Here is a 7,173-nt window from a genome sequence, read left to right on the forward strand (position 1 = left end):
AGCATCTCTTTTTTGTGTGTAAATACTAAGCCATGCCCTAATTTTAAAGACTTCAGCAAAAAAAGTTGAAAGATTAATATTATACTTTGGGTGCACATTTATCCATTTAAATTAGCAGTTCTCAACAATTTTTGATCATACTACGTGACTGTATTGGTGGCAGATTCTGCAATGAGCTGGATTGGATCTGGCTCTTATTCTGGGCAATGATCACAAAACCCACAGGAAGCAATTGGAGATTCAACAGTTTTTATTGGACTATGCACTATGTGAAAACACTGCCCAGTTTCAACTGATAAACACACTTGTGTGTGTGCATGTACATGTCCAAACCACACATACTGTGTACACATACAGGCACATCACAAAGCAGAAAGTGAGTCAAAGGAATGTAATTTACATCCAGCTGAAAAACCAAAGCAGTTTTCAATTCATGTCACAGGCCAGATTGTAGCAAAAGCTCCCAAGGCTCCTCCCACTTCTGTCAGCTCCCAGCTGTGCTCCCCTCGAATGGGATCTGTTGACAAGGCACCTTCTGGACACTTGCTGACAAGGACAAGAAGCTTATGGGTTTTGAATGGAAAGGATTTGCTAAAAAAAGCTTCAATCCAAGCCTTCACCCTTTTCTCCCAGAGGTCAGGGCACTAAAGTCCATGGTAGCTTGGAAAATCACTCGGTGAACCAATGAATTATTTACATTTTAGAGCTTGCTCCTTGACACTGATCTCCAGGTAAACCCAGTTAGGAAATTAAGCTTGTGCACCTATATTTTTGAAATGAAAATGCAGACTGAGAAAGCTTCTTTTTACAGCCATATTAGTGTGCCTCTCTGGTCCATTGTCAAAGACTGATTCTCACCTACTCTAAACCTCAACACATCATCCTGGTGAAATTAAGTCTACAAAGAGCCAAGCCTCTTTTTCTTCTGTGAGTAAATTCTATATAACTTTAGTTCTTAGCCAATATGACATATTACATATTCAAATGTCTTTGATTTCCTTTGAATTCCTTCCTTGGGTCTAACATATGATTTATGTAGTTTGTAATGGTCATTAAAAAGAAGGTGGCGAATACCAGTAAAAAACACTCTTTTAAGATGGAGATAGCTTTATTTGGCCTTAATTCTTAAAAGGAATAATTTTATCTTATGAAATTCTGATTATTGCTCTTACTCCATCCATGTCTTTGAACTAAGCTGACCTGCTGACTCTTATTTTGGCTAGTGACCTTTAAAAAGAAAATAGTTTCAGGTCTCACAGAGCTCTTCCAGGATAGATGATCTTAGGTGGCTTTAATTCCATTGTCTCTCACCCCTAATCCACTCTTGGTGCTGTCTGATTTGCAACCTCTTGGCTTTGTCTCTTGCTTCCAATATTTCATTTACTTCTTCATTATGTTAATGAGTCTTAATTTTACTGATTTTTGACCTTCAGCACTTCCTGGGTTGGGCTGAATCATTTATGACTCCTTTGCAAGTGACAGAAAGCACTTGCTTGGGCAAGATGGGGAAGTTATTGGTTCCACTCACCATGGGAAGGTCAGAAGCAGCAAGGGAGAAAAGGTGAGTGAGGACGTTTCACAAGCAGTAGGGCTGGCTCTCTCTCCCTCTCTCCCCATGTCAGTTTTATTCTCCCCTGCATACAGTCTTCTTTCAGGAGGTGAAGGACATGCCATGGCTTCAGGTTTACATTTGTATAGTTTGAGTACCTAACAGGAAACACTCCTCACTCACAGGTTTAGTTTCTTGAATTTGGGGGAAGAATTCTAATTGGGGCAGCTTGGGTTCTGATCTGGGAAATCAGGTATTGTTGGCTCAGCTTGGGCAGATATCTCTCCCTTGACTAAACATTATGGGTAGGGAGGTATTGCCATGTTGAGAGATGACAGTAACCATTTCTTCTTCATGATGGAGCATGGTGGAAAGAAGAGGGGAATTTTTCCCCAAAGAAGGGAGTTGTATTACCAGAGGAAATAAGGAATATTAGACCTCCCCCCAAGCCAATAAATATTCACAAAACAAATTTATACTCATTGAATTTTAAGGGTAAGTCATAGGCTTTAGAGTCAGACAGATGTGAGTTCAAACCCCAACTCTGATACTTGCTGTTCTCTTGGACAAGTCATTTACCACTTCTGAGTCTTTATTTCCTCATCTGTAAAATGGGAATAGAATACCTAACTCATAGGTTTGGAGGAATTGCATGAAATAATAATCAGAAAGTATTTAGTAGACTGCCTATAGAATACTTAATATAGAATGCTATGAGATGCTTCATAAACTCTGGCTGTTATCATGGTGCTCTGTGGTTTCTGCTTCTGATTGCTCTAATAACAACTCCACCCAACCAGGTCTGGCTTCTGGATCCAATCTGAGAAGTAATTGCCAGGCTTATATCCCACTGGGACTTTCAATGGGACCTCTCTGAGGAGATTACACAAGAAAGTTTTATTTTCTCCTCAATTTTTTCACTGCCAAAGAAATTATGAGAATAAGCAGAATGTTTTGTTACTGGATTTACATAACAAAATGAAAATGATATATTTGTTTATCAAATAATTATCTAAGCACCAAATATACATCCAGCATTGTGTTCTTTGGGTAGGAAATGCCAAATAAATAGAATGTATGGTCCTTTTCTTATAGATTTCTGTTGGGGCAATGACTAATAGATAAGAAATAATCTGGAGATGACTTAAGCTATATAATCAAAAGTTGATTTGGTTCATGTAGTAGGAGTTAAAGAAGGAAAGATCCATGTCCTTGGTTTCCTGGAGGGAATTTGAGTTTTGAAGAAAGGATGACATTTATCAAGATAAAAGTAGGCATTACTGGTGAGTGCCAGTGGGAAATGCCTAGAGCAAATATTTTTGAGTTTTGAGGGAGGGATTGCTTTCCAGCAACCCTCCTCTTACCTCACCACAGATTTTACTCCTAAGACTATGAGAAGTGAATAAGGAAGCATCACAGCCCTAAGGATCACAATAAGAAACAAAAGCAGATTCAGGAGGTTTTAAGGCATATGCATGGTATGTGGAGGGTGGGGAAGGGTAGATACATAGTTTAGGGGTTAGGGAAATATACAGTATGAAAGAATAAAAATAAACAAAGATGAGGTCCAAAATATGCCTATAATTTTAGTGACTAAGATACAACGGAAATTAAGGGAATTAAGGTCATCGGACTTGAGAAAGTCAAGGAACTGTGAAGTAGGTATGCTGGATGATGGAAGGGATGCTGAAGTCATGAATAATAAGGACAGGTAGTGAGATAAAGAGGAGGACTGTGATACAGTTGCTGAAGTCATAGAGGAAAGTTTGACCTGGAGTTGATCTGGGGTTGACAAAAAGAAAAACAGCTAAAGTGGGGGCAAGCAGGCAGGATGGACCTAGAAGCTATTTTTGGCAATGGCAGCAAATGATTGACACGGAAGCCGAAATGGGGAACTAAGAAAATGCCAACCCCTCTTCACCTAGTGAATTGGGGATGAAGGGTAGGGCATGGGAGAGGGAGATGGTTTCCATTAGAGTGGACACAGAGGAAAGAGAAAATATATAATTAAAGGAAAACTAGGGTTGAGTTTAAGCAAGTTGATGCTGAAGTTTGACTATGGGCATTTTTGTCAACCATTGAACAGAACATCTAGACAGAACACTGAAAGGGCTATCAGAGGAGAAATTGAAGTTGGAGAGAAAGGAGAATGGGATAGGGCTGGATAAGGGTGGGTCTATAAGAGAATCTTACTTGCCCTTGAAAGACAGCTCAAGTGGTAACTCTTCTTGAGAGCTTTCTCTGCCTCTCCTCTACCCCAGGTGTCCCTCCTCATGTCGCCTTAGCTCTGAACATTCATAAATGGATATATTGTAATTCTTGGTTTGCTCATCTGTCTCCTCCCCTGTGCTAGAGGTTTCTTGAAACGTTTATGCCTCTTTCATCTTTGTGTCCCCAAACCTGACACAGTGCCTAGGCATAGATAATTTTTAACATTTCTTTGTTGGATGAAGAAATGAAGAAATGTGAATGTGGTAGTGACATACACCCTTAACACATAACCTCTTAACTTAACCCATCTCCTGCTTATGCCAATGTTTGTTAGGCTGGCTTTCTGTCAGTCTCTAGAACAGCCCTGTCCAATAGAAATATAATGTGAGCCACAAAAGTGAAGCACAGGTATAATTTAAAATTTTCAAGTTCACACACTATGAAGAAACAAGTGAAATTAATTTACTAATATTTTATTTAACCAAATGTATAAAATATTATCATTTCAACATATAATCACTATAAAATTATTAATGAGATATTTTAGTTTCTCTTTGTTTTGTACTCTCTTTGAAATCTGGTGTGCATTTTATACTTACATCACATCTCAATTCACACTAGGCCCATTTATTTTGCAGCTGGGCCCGTGAGCCACGGCCGCTGAGCTTGCGCGTCCAGAACCTGTGCTCCGCAACGGGAGAGGCCAGAGCAGTGAGAGACCCGTGTACGGCAAAAAAAAAAAAAAAAAAAAAAGGTGCTATATATATGTACATTGTTTTATATATATGAGTATAAAATATATATATTCTCTCTATATATTTACATATATATTCCTTTTTAGATTCTTTTCCATTATGGGTTATTGCAAGATATTGAATATAGTTCCCTATGTTATACAGTGGGTCCTTGTTGGTTATCTATTATATATATAGTAGTGTGTATATGTTAATCTCAAAGTCCTAATTTATCCCTCCCTCCCCCCACCAGTTTTCCCCTTTGGTAACCATAAGTTTGTTTTCTATCAGACTAGACACATTTCAATTGCAAAAGGGGCATGTGTAGTAGTGACTACTGTATTAGACAGAGTAGTTTTAGATTCTAGAACATACCTAGTTCTTTCCCTTTTTAAAAAAACACACAAATAAGCTCTTTTATTTGTCACCATTAAAAGTCTGAATTTTAAACAGATTCTTGGAATGGTGACTCATATCCATCAGCTCATTCGACCTTAACACCTGTCTCATCTCCAGTAGCTTTTCCAAGAACGATTACCTTCACCATGAAGCTCCAGAGTTTTCCCAATTCAAATTTGGGCTTCTTCAGCATTTTTACTTTTCTAACAAAGAATCATGGAGCAGATAAATATATTGGCAAGCTTTTTCTATGCCTTTTCCAGTGCTGCCTGGAATCAACTTATTGACTACCTCTTTCAAGTCATTTATTTGTCTGCTCCTCTTGGGTCATGATTTCCATCATCTTCTTCCAGATTAGGAGGAACTGTCGGTGCTGGGCATAAGAAGTCTTCTGAATCTGATTGTTGCATTTTTTAGTAAAATGCACACAGAATAGATGAAGCAAATAACCATGGGTAGTCTTCATATCAACATGAACTTCAATCATGGTCTGCCATTTTTTGACCATGGAGCACATTTTGTCACAGGTAAGACATGTAATAGAAATTAGTCAGGCAGTTTTTGCCCTGAACATCCTCAATAATTAGCTTGAATTTTCTAAATGCAATTTCATCATTCTCCAGATCAGAAAGGCTCACTTCAAAAACATGACCCCTGAGGTCATCAGATGCAATTTTGGTTCCTTGAGTTCTCGTGATTAGTGTTTTCCCAATATTTCTTATATTGAACATAGCTGGTGCTTTCACATCATACCAATCTTTCTTAGAAAATGGGTCAACCACTTTCTTCTTGCCCCCCTTTGGCCACCTTTTGTAAGGTGCTTGTTCTGGCTGACCGCCATAGTGCTGTTCAGTGTTCTCTCCCTTCTGATGGCCCCTACACCTGGAGGGTCCTCTGCTTGGATTATTTTTCCTCTAGCTCTTTTAAAAATATATACTTTTGGATAAATCATTCATAAAAGATTATTCACACATATAATGTGAAACAATATGTAAATATTCACATATATATAATGTATATTCATAGTATAGAAATTAACACAATGCAAGTTTATTTCTTGCACATCCAAAGTCTAACGAAGAACACACGGCTTGCCTCAGGCTGGTGCAACATCACTCCGGCCTCTGCGACCGCAGGCTCACCCCGCATTCCTTACCCCTCCCTCCCCCCAGCCTGAGTGAGCCAGAGCCCCTGAATCAGTTGCTCCTTTAACCCCCTCCTGTCTGAGTGAAGAAAAGACGCCCTCAGGCAACCTACACACAGAGGCGGGGCCAAATCTAAAGTTGAACCCCAGGATCTGTGCGAACAAAGAAGAGAGAGGGAAATTTCTCCCAGTAGCCTCAGGAGCAGCAGATTAAATCTCCACAATCAACCTGATACCCTGCATCTGTGGGATACCTGAATAGGCAACGAATCATCCTAAATTGAGGAGGTGGGCTTTGGAAGCAATGATATATATATATTTATTTATTTATATATATATATATATTTCCCTTTTTCTCTTTTTATGAGTGTGTATGTGTATGCTTCTGTGTGTGATTTTGTCTGTAGAGCTTTGCTTTTCCCATTTGTCCTAGGGTTCTGTCTGTTGTTTGTTGTTGTTGTTTTAGTATAGTTTTTAGTGCTTGTTATCATTTGTGGATTTGGTTTTTGGTTTTGTTGCTCTCTTCTTTCTTTCATTTTTTTTTTCTTTAGTAAATTAAAAAAATTTAATAATTATTTTTTATTTTAATAACTTTATTTTATTTTATCTTCTTCTTTCTTTCTTTTTTTTTCTCCCTTTTATTCTGAGCTGTGTGGATGACAGGCTCTTGATGCTCCAGCCAGGCGTCAGGGCTGTGCCTCTGAGGTGGGAGAGCCAAGTTCAGGACATTGGTCCATAAGAGACCTCCGAGCTCCATGTAATATCAAATGGTGAAAATCTCCCAGAAATCTCCGTTTCAACACCAAGACCCAGCTCCACTGAATGACGAGCAAGCTACAGTGCTGGACACCCTATGCCAAACAACTAGCCAGACAGGAACACAACCCCACCCATTAGCAGAGAGGCTGCCTAAAATCAAAATAAGGCCACAGAAACCCCAAAACACATCACCAGACGTGGACCTGCCCACCAGAAAGACAAGACCCAGCCTCATCCACCAGAACACAGGCATTAGTCTCCTCCACCAGGAAGCCTACACTACTCACTGAACCAACCTTAGCCACTGGGGGCAGAAATCAAAAACAACGGGAACTACAAACCTGCAGCCTGCAAAAGGAGACCCCAAACAGAGTAAG

At 39.3% G+C, this 7,173-nt stretch overlaps 1 pseudogene across 1 annotated transcript; it reads right to left on the bottom strand.

Moving 5' to 3' along the window:
- Window positions 1-4,978: 4,978 nt before the first annotated feature.
- LOC309800024 (small ribosomal subunit protein eS1-like) lies at window positions 4,979-5,734 on the bottom strand (annotated as a pseudogene). The gene has a single exon. The product of its transcript is annotated as a small ribosomal subunit protein eS1-like (transcript).
- Between the last annotated feature and the right edge of the window lie 1,439 nt (window positions 5,735-7,173).

Source organism: Mesoplodon mirus (genome assembly GCF_964341445.2).
Source record: "Mesoplodon mirus genome assembly, chromosome: 3".
NCBI classification, from domain to species: Eukaryota; Metazoa; Chordata; class Mammalia; order Artiodactyla; family Ziphiidae; genus Mesoplodon; species Mesoplodon mirus.